Source organism: Chlorocebus sabaeus, chromosome 28, assembly GCF_047675955.1.
Source record: "Chlorocebus sabaeus isolate Y175 chromosome 28, mChlSab1.0.hap1, whole genome shotgun sequence".
NCBI lineage: Eukaryota > Metazoa > Chordata > Mammalia > Primates > Cercopithecidae > Chlorocebus > Chlorocebus sabaeus.
Window position 1 is genome coordinate 5,301,733 of NC_132931.1, and position 13,406 is coordinate 5,315,138.

At 43.9% G+C, this 13,406-nt stretch overlaps 1 non-coding gene across 1 annotated transcript; it reads left to right on the forward strand.

Annotated features, from left to right (window-relative positions):
• The first annotated feature begins 2,744 nt into the window (after positions 1 to 2,744).
• LOC119621404 (U6 spliceosomal RNA) lies at positions 2,745 to 2,846 on the forward strand. Its single transcript, XR_005237966.1, has one exon. It is a non-coding gene; the product is annotated as a U6 spliceosomal RNA (small nuclear RNA).
• Positions 2,847 to 13,406: the final 10,560 nt, after the last annotated feature.

Genomic DNA, 13,406 nt, shown 5'->3' on the forward strand with positions numbered 1-13,406 from the left:
GTTAATTGATGGGCATTTGGGTTGGTTCCACGTTTTTGCAATTGCAAATTGTATTGCTGTAAACATGTGTGTGCAAGCACCTTTTTTGTATAATGACTTTGTTTCCTCTGGGTAGATGCCCAGTAGTGGGATTGCTGGATCAAATAGTAGTTCTACATTTAGTTTTTAAAGGATTCTCCGTACTATTTCTGGAAGGTTACTGTTCATCCATATCAAACTTGGGTCAGTTTCCCAACTATGCAGAGATTTGTTTTGCATTTTGAGTATTGGGTTTAAGAAAAAGACTTCATCTTTTCTTTCTTTCTTTCTTTCTTTCTTTTTTTTTTTTTTTGAGACAGGGTCTTGCTGGAGTGCAGTGGCACAATCATAGCTCAGTGCAACCTAGAACTCCTGGTCTTAAGCAATCCTTCCATCTCAGCCTCCCCAGTAGTTGGTACTACAGTCATGCACCACCATGCCTGGCCAAGGAAAAGACTTCATCTTTAAGGAAGATTGAATAACCAGTCCTGGTATATTATTGAGGCCAATAAATGCCTCTTTGGTCCTCTAGGCAAGTGAAGCAGTGCCATCAGCTGGCTGGTCCCACACACCACATGGTGTCCCCAGGGGGGATGTATGCTGAGTTTATTTCAAATATCTTAGATGCAGAGTTCCCAGATGTAATATTAGGCTGCCCAGAAGGTGCCAATTCATTAGAGTAGCTTTTGGGATATTTTAATTTTGTTTCCCACCAGATCTCTAGTTGTACTAAAACCAAAATAATTCCAAAAGGAAAAGTGATTTATACACCTCCGTTGTTCATGCAGTGGTGATTTTCATTATTCCTTTCTCCTTCTGGTTCTTTGTACACTTCTCATCATGTTTACATTGTTGTAAATCATTGTGTTTATGCATTTGAAGTGATACCATTTTGTATTATCATTATTCTTTTTTTTTTTTTGAGACAGGGTCTTGCTCTGTTGCCCAGGCTGGAGTGTAGTGGTGGTGTGAGCTCTGCTTACTGCAGCCTCGATCTCCTGGGCTCAATCATCCCTCCCACCAGCTGGGACAACAGGCATGTGCCGTCACACCCAGCTTGTCTTCGTATTTTTGTAGAGATAGGGTTTTACCATGTTGCCCAGGCTCATCTCAAGTGATCTGCCTGCCTTGGTCTCCCAAAGTGCTGGGATTACATGCGTGAGCCACCGTGTCCAGCCTGAAGAGCTTTACTTAATCCTCATAATCACTCTTTAGGTACTGTCATTAGCCCCATTTTACAGATGAGGAAATTGAAGCATATATATATACATACACACACATATATATACACACATATATGTATGTATACACACACATATATATGTATATACCCACATATACATATATGTATATATACCCACATATATACATATATGTCTATATATGCACATATATACACAAATATATTTATATATATACACACATATATAGACATATGTGTACATATACATATATAGACATATGTGTGTATATACATATATATACCCACACACAAAAATACATAAATATATACACATATATGTACATTATTTTTCTTGTTAGAAATGACTTTGCAAAAAACATCTCATGTAGTCTTTTTTTTTTAATCTTTAAAAATTCCTTAGGATAAAGGGATATTATGAAATTTTGAGATGATCCCTGATGTCCAATAGTGTATGAGTCAACTCACTTTACCACAGTGTTGTAATACTAGGTAACTCTTAAAATTCTCCTAATGTAGGGGGCCGGGCATGGTGGCTCATGCCTGTAATCCCAGCACTTTAAGAGGCTGAGTGGGGTGGATCACTTGAGGCGAGGAGTTTGAGACCAGCCTGGCCAGCATGGCAGGACACCGTCTCTACTAAAAATACAAAAATTTGCCAGGCGTGGTGGTGCACACTTGTAATCCCAGCTACTTGGGAGGCTGAGACATGAGAATCACTGGACCCTGGGAGGTGGAGGCTGAAGTGAGCCAAGATTACACCACTGCACTCCAGCCTGGGTGACAGAGCGAGAGACTCTGTCTCAAAAAAACAAAAACAAAAACAAAAACAAACCAATTATCTTAATGTAGTGGGTGTAAGATGCTTCCACACCGTGCTAGTGAGTATTTATTTGATCACAGCAAAGTTGAACATTTTTCCACATGCTTATTTACCAATAGCATCTCTTTTTTTTCATGAATTGCCTTCTCAAGTTCTTTGCCAGTTTACATATTGGAGACTTATTTATTTATTTTGTATCAACATGCATAAGTTCTTTTTTTTTTTTTTTTGAGATGGAGTTTCATTCTTGTTGCCTGGGCTAGGGTGGAATGGTGTGATCTTGGCTCACTGCAACCTCTGCCTTCCGGGTTCGAGCAATTCTCCTACCTCAGCTTCCCAGGTAGCTGGGATTACAGATGCCCCCACAACACCCAGATAATTTTTTTAGTATTTTAAGTAGAGATGGGGTTTCACCATGTTGGCCAGGCTGGTCTCCAACTCCTGACCTCAGGTGATCCACGTACCTCAGCATCCCAAAATGCTGGGATTACAGGCGTGAGCCACCATGCCCGGCCCAACATGTGTAAATTCTTTACGTGACACAGAACTTTTTGTTATATTTGCTGTGAACATTTGCTCCAGATAGTTTCCCTTTGATTTTAGCTTTGGAAGTTTTGTCAAGTGGTTGTTTACTCTGATAACATACAAACCATCCATCCTCTGTGATTTCTTTCAATTTAACTTGTAAAGTTATCACCCTTTGTGCTCACGTTAGCAGCACGTATACTGAAGTTGAGACACTACAGTGGAGATCTGCATGGCCCTTGCATCAGGATGGCATAGATTTATAAAGTCCATATTTTTTGTAGTTAGGCCAGGCTTAGTGGCTCACACCTGTAATCCCAGCACTTTAGGATGCCAAGGCTGGTGGGTCACCTGAGGTCAGCAGTTTGAGACCAGCCTGGCCAACATCGTGAAACTCCGTCTCTACTAAAAATACAAAAATTAGCTGGGCGTGGTGGCGAGCGCCTGTAATCCCAGCTGCTCAGGAGGCTGAGGTGAGAGAATCGCTTGAACCTGGGAGGCAGAAGTTGCAGTGAGCCAAGATCGTGCCATTGCACTCCAGCCTGGGTAACAAGAGAGAAATTCCGTCTAAAAAAAAAAAAAGAAAAATTAGATTTCAAGGAAGCTGTTACAACACCCTCCTCCCCACAAAAAAACTTATCAGTCCTGTGAAGATAGCAGTATAGTAAAACAAGTTCCTTTTTAGAGGTGAGAATTTTCTTCAAGCTTTTCCTATCCATATTCATGTTATCTGTGCCTGTAATTTCCTTTTTGTATGTTTTATCTTTATCAGGGTTTGAGAAGAAGTTCATGCTTGCCGAATAGACATAAAGGAACTCATCTCTTTTTGCATATATATATATACACACACACACACACACACATATATACACATATATATATATTTTTTTAAGACAGGATCTCACTCTGTTACCCAGGCTGGAGTGCAGTGGTGCAAACACAGCTCATGCAGCCTCAATCTTTCAGGCTCAAGTGATCCTCCTATCTCAGCCTCCCAAGTATCTGAGACTACAGGCACATATACCCTATGCCCGGTTAAGTTTTGTGTTTTTAGTAGAGACAGGATTTTGCCACGTTGCCCAGGTTGGTCTCAAATGCCTGAGCTCAAGCAATCCGCCTACCTGGGCCTCCCAAAGTGCTAGGATTATAGGTGTGAGCCACCACACCAGGCCCACTCTGTATGTTTTATACAACATGAAAATTATCTGTTTCTTAAACATATAAAAATTGCCCTGGTGGAAATAATGAGACCAACTGCAGTTTGGGGACTGTTATTGGATGATTTTCTCAATTTTTTTTCTCAGTTGTTATTCTGTTTGGATTTATACTTGGATTATTTTTAGTAATCTATATCTTTCTATAATTTTTTCATTGAGGATTTCAGTTTATTAGTCTAGAAGAATGCGTAACATTCTCTTTGGATTTGAGGGAAAATCTATTTTCTATGAATTGTCCTATCTCCTTTCTCATTTCTAATTAAAAATATTCCCCTAATTAAATTTGTCAGAGGTTTGTTTATTTTAGTCATCTTATCAAAAAAATAACTTTTGAACTCATCTATCATTTTACTGCTTTATGTTGTACAATGTGTTTATTTCAGCTTTTATCTTTATTTACCACCTCTTTTAAAAGTGCTTTTCTGCTTAACTTTTAAATGACAGGCTTTGTTAATATCAGCTTGGGTAATCCCAGCCTGAATAAGATTCTGATGCCTGACACAGTGGTGAGGGGAGAAGCTGATGGATTATCATTGTATGTTTATCAATCAGGCACCAGTGAGGACAACAACAGGCCCCACACCAGCTAGTTCAATAGAAGAAATTCAAATACAGGGAACTAGTCATCAGATATTGGAAGAGCTGAAAGTCAAATGGGCTAGTGAGTCATTGCAGAGATGAGCAACAGCAGCAAGCTGTGACTCCCCACCCACACGCAGCTGGAGGGACGGAAGACAGAGGGAATGTCACCAGATGCCAGGAGGTGGGATACGTATTGAGACCCAGCATAGCTCTCGTGAGACACCCCAGAAGGGGTAGATGGGGCAAGGGTTGGGGAAGAAAAGGGGTGGAGGAGGACTAACTTTTACTACTCCTCTCCCTGCAATCTCCTGCCAGTGCCACTCTTTGGTGGAAATTCACCAGAAGACAGTTGGTCAAGGAGCCTGAGAAATGTACTTTCCACAGGCCAGGCCTCTGTGATAGGAGCAGAACCAGGAAGAGCAGGCAGCCCATGGGCCTGAGAATAGATAATGACTAGCAGGCACTTTGCAATTAAATGCAGGTTCAGTCAGAAGGGCTTGTGATGCTACACTGTCTTAGTCTGTTTGTGCCGCTGTAACAGAATACAACAGATTGGGTAATTTATAAAGAGCAGAAATTTATTTCTCACAGCTCTGGAGGCTGGGAAGTCCAAGATGAATGTGGTGGCATCTTGTGTGGGCCTTCTTGCTGTGTTCACACATGACAGAAAACAGAAAGACAAGAGAGAGCAGACCCACTCCTGCAAGCCCTTTTTGCAGTGGCATTAATCCATGTACAAGCGCAGATTCTTTATGACCTAAATGCCTCCCAGAGGGCCCCACTTCCCAACACTGCTGCATTGGGGATGAAGTTTCCAACACATGAATTTTGGAGGAGATACATCAAAACCATAGCATTCACAGATGACAGAGCTAGCACCAGGATGCTGTAAACATCTTTGCTAAGTCCTGCTGGGTCCTAACTTCTGGATTCCTTCCTTATTCTCCCTTTTCTCTTCTTCTTTGCAACTGCTAAGCTAAGCCATTTAAAAGAGGTAAGTCAGGTTTTTGTGCCTGTTCTTCCTCGAGTCAGCTCTGTTTCCTTTGGCCATCATATCCAAAGCCTTGATTTTAACCTGACCCTGTGCTCAGGGATGCCCAGGTCTTTATCTCTAGTCTTGGCTTCTTTCCTTGGCTCTGGCCCTGTATTTCTAATTGCTTGCTGGATGTCAGTGATGCCTCAAAATTATTGCAAATTGAATTTCTGACATTCTCTTCTCCCCAAATCTGTTTTGTTTCCTCCATTCTTTTCTCAGTTGATAGAACCCCCTCCATCCAGGCATGAGGGCTGGCTAAGAATGGAGCAAGCCTTAACCCTTCCCTCTTTCTTACGTTCTGTATAGGCGTCCACAGAGATACCTAATTCTGTGCTCTATGATGTCCATGTATTTATTCTTTTATTTTTTTAAAGATAGGGTCTCACTCTGTTGCCCAGTCTGTGCAGTGGTGCAATCATAGCTCACTGCAGTCTTGAACTCCTGGGCTCAAGTGGTCCTCCTACCTCAGCCTTCCCAGTAGCTGGGACTACAGGCACACATCACCATGCCTAGTTAATATATACATATTTTTTGAGATGGAGTCTCACTCTGTCGTCCAGGCTGGAGTGCAGTGGCATGATCTCAGCTCACTGCAACCTCTGCCTCCCCGGCCTAAGTGATTCTCCTGCCTCAGCCTCCTGAGTTGTGGGGATTACAAGTGTGTGCCACCACACCTGGCTAATTTTTGTATTTTCAGTAGAGACAGGGTTTCACCATGTTGGCCAGGCTGGTCTTGAACTTCTGGCCTCAAGTGATCCACCCACCTCAACCTCCCAAAGTGCTGGTATTACAGGTGTGAGCCACTGTGCTGACCCTTAATTAATTTTTAAAATTATTTATAGAGATATAGTCTTGTTGTGTTGCCCAGGCCAGTCTCAATCTCCTAACCTCAAGCAATCCTACCACTGTTGCATCCCAAAGTGTTGGGATTACAGGCATGAGCCACTGTGCCTGGCCTGTTTCTTCTTGTTTCTACTGCACCTGCACCAGCTCTGACCTCCTTATTTCTCTTCTCGTCTCTAACAGCAACCTCCAAGCCGGTCTCGTTTCCTCCACAGCAATCATTTTGGAAATACAAGTTGGGTCAAGTTATTCAAGGCCACAAATTCCAAAGGTCCCCTAAGTGTTCAGGATTCGCCGCAGCCTCTGCACTCTTCCCCCCTCATCTTTTGTTATTTTCTACACTGCTGCCTGACCCAACCCTGTCAGACTACCTTTGCTCCCCTGAGAAGGCCAGGTTCTTTTGTTTTCCTGAACCCAGGCACTTGCTGCTTTCTCCCAGGTCCTATAAGGCAGCAGTTCTCACGGTGGGATCCCTGGACCAGCATCAGCAACAACATCACGTGGGAACCTGTTAGAAAGGCATATTCTCGAGTCCTACCCAGACCTACTGAATCAGAACTTTTGGCCTGGGGCTTGGGAATCTGTGTTTAAAAAAGCCCTCTAGGAGATTTAAATTCAAAGGAAGGTTGAGAGCCACTATTACAAGGTACCTCCTCTTACACTTTGAATTCTGCTCAATTACAGATGTGAGCTATGTGTAGCCATTTTTGTTACCCCTGGATGGAGTTACTTGCCTCCTCCTGGATTTCCCCCCAGCACGTTGCCAATATCTCTACTAGAGCTGTTAAAAACCAATTGGCAGTGCGAGGTGGCTAACGGCTGTAACCCCAACACTATTGGGAGGCGAGGTGGGATTATGACCTGAGGCCAGGAGTTCAAGACCAGCCTGAACAACATAGTGAGACCCTGTCTCTACAAAAATAAAAAATAAAAATTAGCTGGACACGATAGCACGTATTTGTAGTCCCAACTACTTGGGAGGCTATGGTGGGAGGATCTCTTGAGCCCAGGAATTACAGGCTTCAGTGAGCTATAATTGTGCCACTGCACTCCAGCCTGGGTGACAGAATGAGACCCCATCTCTAAAAACCGAACAAACCAGTCTGTGTATTAAAATAGACATTGAGTTCTTCAAAAGAAAAGGCTGTGTCTCATTCGTCATTGTTTTCTGAGTTCCTAGAAATTTCTAGGAAACGCATTTTCCTGGGAAATGCTCAGAGTTCGTACACACACACACACAAACACACCAGTGAATAAATACAATAAATAAAAATTCAGCAAGCACTACATAATGCTAACAACCAGGTACTGTCCTGAACACTGTAAAAATTTCAAAATTCTTAATCCTGGCAGAGCATGGTGGCTCATGTCTGTGGTCCCAGTACTTTGGGAGGCTGAGGCGGGCAGATCACTTGAGGCCAGGAGTTCGAGACTAGCCTGGCCAACGTGATGAAATCCTGTCTCTACTACTCTACTAAAAATACAAAAAAGTTAGCCAGGCATCGTGGTGCATACCTGTAATCCCAGCTACTCAGAAGGCTGAGGCACAAGAATTGCTTGCACCCAGGAGGTGGAGGATGTAGTGAGCCGAGGTCATGCCACGGCATTCCAGCCGAGGCAGCAGAGTGAGACCCTGTCTCAAAAGAGTGGAAGAAAAATAATTGTTAATCCTAATAGAAACCATAAGCATTGGGGACCATGATAATAACCACTTTCCAGATGAAGAAATTGAGGCAGAGAGAGGTTAGTGTAACTCAAAGCCATGCAGCGGGTGAGTGGCAGAGCTGTGCTTTGGATTCTGACACTTTGGCCGCAGATTTGAGGCTGTCAATCCTGATTCCACACTGCCTCTCTGCAGTATGAGCCGTGTTAAAAGTGTGTGCAGAGGGGCTGTAGAATGGGCAAACTGTATCATTCTCCATTGCACAAGTTCTCCGTGCCCCTGCGCGTGCCTATTTCTCCAGCTTATGTGGCCTCCAAAGCCATGGAGTGGGTTCAGGTCAGGGTGGCTTTCAGCAGGCTCACGATTTCTGCTTAGCACTTGTTTTCCTATAGCTGCAGAAGCCCTGGGCTAATTTTCAGGAAGAGCTTACTTGCTTTGAGGGCCGGCAACCTCTCCCCTCACTCCAGGAGGTCTGAGGCGCCTGCTCAAGTTGCGGTTTTTGGTCTTGAATGAGTCAGACTATCTCTTGGAAGGCTTTTTGAGGCCTTTAAGAAGAAAATCCGTGACAGTGTTCTCCCCAGGATAGCATAGGCCCTGCCCAGAGAGTGCTTGGCTTACTTGGAGATTTATGTAAGTCAATTCCACGTCTGAAACATTCACCCCCCGTCCCCAACTTCCGCTTGGTTTTCCAAAGCAGAGGATTTCTGGAGTTCTCCAAACAAAAGGCCCTGTTTTAATATCCAAGTACAGATGGTCTCTGACTTGTGATGTCAACTTACGATGGTTAGATTTACAATTTTTCAAGTTTACAGTGGTGCAAAAACAATATGCATTCAGTAGAAACCATACTCCAGATTGTGATTTTTGTTTGTTTGTTTGTTTTTTAAAGCACAGGGTCTTGCTCTGTCACGCAGGCTGGAGTGCAGTGGCACTATCACAGCTCACTGCAGACTTCAATTCCTAGGCTCAAGTGATCCTCCTGCCTCAGCCTCCCCAGAAGCTGGGACTACAGGTGTGCACCACTGTGCCTAGTGAATTTAAAAATTTTTTTGGAGGGACAGGGAACTCACTATATTGCAGACTAGTCTCGAACTCCTGGCCTCAAGCGATCCTCTTCAGCCTCCCCAAGTGCTGGGATTATAGGTGTGAGTCACTGTTCCTGGTCTGATTCTTGAATTTTGATCTTTTTCCAGGGCTAGTAATCTGCAGATTTGCTGCTCTCTTGCAATGCTGGGCAGTGGCAGTGAGCCACAGATCCCCATCAGCCACGAGATCATGAGAATAAACAACCAATATGGCGTTCTGTGTTGCTCATATTGTTTTGCATATTGTACTTTGTGTTTTTGACCCCCATCACGTCTACAAAAGGCCTGTGTACAGTATTCCACACTTTATTAGAAAATCGGCACGATGTAAGGCTGGGCACAGTGGCTCATGCCTGTAATCCCAGCACTTTGGGAGGCCGAGGCAGGTGGATCATCTGAGGCCAGGAGTTTGGAGACCAGCCTGGCCAACATGGTGAAACTCCATCTCTACTAAAAACATACAAAAAGTAGCCAGGCCTGGTGGTGTGTGCCTATAATCCCAGCTACTCAGGAGGCTGAGGAAGGAGAATTGCTTGAACCTGGAAGGCAGAGGTTATAGTGAGCCGAGACTGTGCTACTGCACTCCAGCCTGGGCAATGAAGCGAGAGTCTGTGTCAAAAAGAAAAGAAGAGAAAAGAAAAGAAAATAGGCATGATGTTAAATGATTTTGCCCAGCTGTATGCTAATGTAGGTGTTATAAGCATGTTGTTTTTATTTTGTTTTGTTTTACTTTGTTTTATTTTATTTTATTTTTGAGATGGAGTTTTGCTCTTGTCACCCAGGTTGGAGTGCAATAGCACAATCTTGACTCACTGTAACCTCTGCCTCCTGGGTTCCAGCAATTCTCCTGTCTCTGCCTCCCAAGTAGCTGGGATTACAAGTGCCTACCACCATGTCCGGCTAATTTTTGTAGTTTTTAGCAGAGACAGGGTTTCACCATGTTGGCTAGGCTGGTCTCGAACTGCTGACCTCAGGTGATCCACCTGCCTCTGCCTCCCAAAGTGCTGGGATTACAGGCATGAGCCACCGCACCCGGCCGCATGTTTAAGGTAAGATTCTACTAAGCTATGATGTTCGGTAGCTTAGGTGTATTAAGTGCATTTCAACTCATGATATTTTCAACTTATGATGGCTGTATTGAGGTGTAACTTCATTGTAAGCCAAGGAGCATCTGTACTTAGCAAATCCCCATGTTGTATTTAGCACTGTGTTCTCTCATGAAGGTGTGAGAGAAGTATGCGATTGATTTGTGGGAAAGTCAGTGCAGTTGGAGAGAAGAGCTAAGGCGCATACATGAAGAATTAGGGCAAAGTGTGATTTTACATATTAGCATACAGTAATTACCATAGATCCAAGTGCCAAATTGAGTGATTCCAACAATTAGAGAACAGGGCAGCATGTTGTAAGATGTGGATTATGTGTTATGAATAGTAAGTATGAAATGAGTTAGGAAAAGGAGAGAAATGAAGGCTGGGGTGGGGTGGGAGGCTTGAGGAGGGAGTGAGATTCAAGCTGAGTAATGCAGAAAGATGATAATAAAATAACAACACTGGGGCCAGGAGTGGTGGCTGACGCCTGTAATCCCAGCACTTTGGAAGGCTGAGGCGGGCAGATCGCTTGAGCTCAGGAGTTCGAGAACAGCCGGGGCAATATGGTGAAACCCTGTCTCTACTAAAGATACAAAAAATTAGCCAGGTGTGGTGCTGCATGCCTGTGGTCCCAGCTACTTGGGAGGCTGAGGTGAGAGAATCACTTGAGCCCAGGAGGTGGAGGTTGCAGTGAGCTGAGATTTCGCCACTGCATTCCAGCCTGGGTGACAGAGTGAGACTTCGTCTCAAAACAATCAAACGAAAATAACATTGCGTCCTGGCGCGGTGGCTCATGCCTGTAATCCCAGCACTTTGGGAGGCCAACGCGGGTGGATCACCTGGGGTCGGGAGTTTGAGACCAGCTCAACTAACATGGAGAAACCCTTTCTCTACTAAAAATACAAAATTAGCCAGGCGTGGCGGCACATGCCTGTAATCCCAGCTACTCGGGAGGCTGGGGCAGAAGAATTGCTTGAACTCACAAGTTGTTGGTTGCAGTGAGCCGAGATGGTGCCATTACACTCCAGCCTGGGTAACAAGAACAAAACCCCATCTCAATAAATAAGTAAGTAAATAAATAAATAAATAAATAAATAAATAACAAGGTTGGATAAGGAGAGCTTTATCCTGTGCTAGGTACTCTTCAGTATCCCTTTTACCAATTCATTTGATTCTCACAATAGCCTTATAAGGCTGGCCTTATTAATATCCTCATTTTACAGATGAACAAACTGGGGCACAAAAAAGGTTGAGTATTGTGTGCTGGGACACAATTGAAAGGTGAAGGAGCTTGGATTTGAACCCAGAGTTTACCTTCATTCCTTACACCGACCACTGGACTGTGTTAGTAGAATTTGCTGTTTTGTTGAAGATGCTTGGCAGACCAGGGCATGGACCTGGGTTGGGTGAGCTCTTTAAGGGGAACTGAGTTGGGAGGCATCCCCCCCACCAACTAATTTTTCTCTTTCTTTCTTCTTTTTTAAATTTTCTTTTTTTAAAATTACTACTTTTTTGAGGCAGAGTCTCTCTCTGTCACCCAGGCTGGAGTGTAGTGGTGTGTTCTTGACTCACTGCAACCTCTGCCTCCTGGATTCAAGAGATTTTCCTGCTTCAGCCTCCCCAGCAGCTGAGACTACAGGCGTGTGCCATCTCGCCCAGCTAATTTTTGTATTTTTAGTAGAGACGGGGTTTCATCATGTTGGCCAGGCTGGTCTGGAACTCCTCACCTCAGGTAATCTACTTGTCTTGGCCTCCCGAAGTGTCTGTCTTTTTTTTTTTTTTTTTTGCTGTAATGTGGATGAAATGAATGGAGCTCTAGCAGCCCCTTTGGAATATGAGGTGCTCTGGAAGATGAAATTCACATACTAAGGATGGTAGAGCAAAGATAGGGGTGTGAGTTCCTGATGACATTAGAGGGTCACTCTATGCATTTTGGAATGCCAGTGTCCAGACTTATTTTATGTGAGGGGAACTAGATCTCTGATTTGCTTAAATTGGTATTATTTGGATTTTCTGCTGTACTCAACCAAATGTATTTCTAACTAATAAACTTATTCAAGCCAAATGTGGTGGCTCATACCTGTAAGTCTAGCACTTTGGGAGTCTGAGGTGGGCTTATTTCTTGAGACCAGGACTTTGAGACCAACCTGGGCAACATAGTAAAAACCCATCTCTGCCACAAAAAAAAAAAAAAAATTAGCTGAGTGTGGTAATGCATGCTGGTAGTCTCAGCTACTTGGGAGGTTGAGGTAGGAGGATTGCTTGAGCCCAGGAGGTTTAGGCCGCAGTGAACTATGATTGCACCTTTGCACTTCAGTCTGGGTGACAGAGAAATACGTTGTCTCTACAAAAAATGAAAAATTAGCAGGGCATAGAGGCACATGCCTATAGTCCCAGCTACTCAGGAGACTGAGATGGGAGGATCACTTGAGCCCAGGAGTTCAAGACCAGCCTGGACAACAGAGTGAGACCCTGTCTCTAAAAAAATTAAAAAATTAACCCAGCATGGTGATGCCTGCCTGAAGGCCCAGCTACTCAGGAGGCTGAGGTGTGAGGATCACTGGAGCCCAGGTGTTCCAAGCGGCAGTGTGTGATAATTATGCCATTGTACTCCACCCTGGGCAACAGAACAAGACTTTGTCTACTAAAAAAACTTATTTAGGCTGATGCGGTGGCTCACACCTGTAATCCCAGCACTTTGGGAGGCTGAGGTGGGCAGATCACCTGAGGACAGGAGTTCAAGACCAGCCTGGGCAACATGGCAAAAACCTGTCTCTACTGAAAATATAAAAATTAGTCAGGTGTGATGGCATGCACCTGTAGTCCTAGCTACTGGGGAGGTTGAGGCATGAGAATCACTTGAACCTGGGAGGCAGAGGTTGCAGTGAGCCGAGATTGTGCCCCTGCATTCCAGCCTGGGCGACAGAGTGAGACTCTGTCTTAAAACAAAACAAAACAAAAACTTATTTATAATCCTTCTTCCTTGACTAGATTGTAAGCTTCATGATTCCAAGGACTTTGTCTTTACTGTTAGCATGAAATCTCTTGGATCTATGCTACTATTAGGCACATAGTAGGAGCTCGGTGAATATTTGCTGAACGATGAGTGTGTGGTAGTAGAAATCTGGTGAGATTTCTTGAGGTGCTATTTATGAGAAACGAATCAGCCAGGGTAGGCGATGTCATGTGAAAGTAGTAATACCAAGACATCAATAGCCGGACACAGCAGATGTTCATTCCTGCTCAGTTACAGTCATCTGCAGATCTAAGTAGCTTTCCGAGTAGATGTTCTCTGGGTCCATCCTTTTTGGTTGTTTTGACCTTG